Genomic DNA, 1,463 nt, shown 5'->3' with positions numbered 1-1,463 from the left:
AAAAAAAAAAGTTGCGTTGTATGTTTGAGAAAAAACAGAGCAACTGTATAAAGTTCAAGCGTTTGGACAATTCAGGAATTGCATTAGGAAAAAGTCAAGGGGCAGATTGAAAGTGCTTATATATTGTATCACTTAACTCCATATTCCAGGTATGCTGATACAGTGGTTCCTCACTTATTTCAGGAGGTTTCCTTCCAGACACCCCCCACGATAAGTGAAAATCAGCAAAGTAGCAATGTTATATTTTAGTATGTTAAGGCTTTAAAACCCTTCCCACTCGCTTATCAACTGTTTCCACACTTTTAAAAACACTTCTAATGTTCTTAACTATTTTCTAAACTTGTAAACCTATGTAATATTAATAACATACCCATACTGTATGGTACTACAAAATTCCACGATATAGCAAAAAATCCGTGATAAATAATTTAATTATATATATATTTTTCATCAATTTTATTGAGAAACAAATAGCAATGAGACAGTTTCAAAACAGGTTAGTGGGACAGTTACAATAATTAATACATTGCATATTGTTGTCTTCGTAGTAGTTATTCATAGTACAAGATGTAGATATGATATCCTGCCCAAACACTATTAGTACAAATCTTTCTTCTCATTGAATAGATAATATTTTTTGAGGACTCATGAAATAGTGTATCTGTAAAAGTTGAACTATGAAACAGCAAGGGAACACTGTACTGACTGGCTAAGAATTTTACCTCACACATCTATAAATATAAATATTCATCTATAGTAAAATGTATTTATAATTTTGAAATCTTTAGATCCTTGGCAAAAAGAAAACAGAGAAGCTGGGTGTGATGGCACATGCCTATAACTCTAGTACTCTGCGAGTCTAAGGCAGGATTAGATAGACCCTGTTTCAAAATAAAAATTTAAAAAAGGGCTGTGAATGTAACTCAGTGTGATGACCATGGATTCAATCCCCAGCAGCAAACTCCAAGCTCTTTAGCAAAATGGTAGACAACCCCAAACTCCTCTTAAAATGTTACCTAAAGTACCAAAATGTCTAATAGTTATAGTGAAATAGGAGGAAAATGTTCAAATGGGAAGGGGAATAAGGGGGAGGTGATGGGAAAAGGAAAAAGTTAAAAAAAAATAGAAGAAAAACATGGAAACAAAGCTTTGTAATGGAGTGCAGAAGAGGAGTTCAAGGGAGGGTAAGGGAATAAAGAAAAAAAGTTATATCATGTACAGGTAAAAATTCTCTATTATGAATGTGATCATTATGTATATCTAAAATGTGTAAGGGCTGGCAAGACAGCTCAGCAGTCTAAAGTGCCTGCTTAGGCAAACTTAGGCAGGTTCAAGGGACCACAGTTCGATCCCTGGCACCATATGCTGTGCCAGCCTCACTCTCAGGATAGGCTAAGCCGGCAAAAAATAATAAACAAATACATAAATACATAAATAATAAAACAAAATGTACAAATAAAATC

General features: G+C 34.0%; 1 protein-coding gene across 3 annotated transcripts in view; it reads right to left on the bottom strand.

Moving 5' to 3' along the window:
* Acer3 (alkaline ceramidase 3) overlaps positions 1–1,463 on the bottom strand; it is a 158,541-nt gene that overhangs the window by 130,473 nt on the left and 26,605 nt on the right. Inside the window, exon 1 of one of the 3 annotated variants that reach the window (XM_023716727.1) lies at positions 138–201. The exons of the other annotated variants lie outside the window; for them this stretch is intronic. The gene's annotated coding sequence lies outside the window, so the exon portion shown is untranslated. Of the gene's footprint in view, positions 1–137; positions 202–1,463 lie in introns of those variants that run through there. 3 annotated transcript variants of the gene reach the window in all.

The sequence above is a fragment of the Octodon degus genome, unplaced genomic scaffold (genome assembly GCF_000260255.1).
Source record: "Octodon degus isolate 3935 unplaced genomic scaffold, OctDeg1.0 scaffold00049, whole genome shotgun sequence".
NCBI lineage: Eukaryota > Metazoa > Chordata > Mammalia > Rodentia > Octodontidae > Octodon > Octodon degus.
Note: the sequence above shows the minus strand (reverse complement) of the source record. Positions and strands in the feature narration are given on the sequence as shown.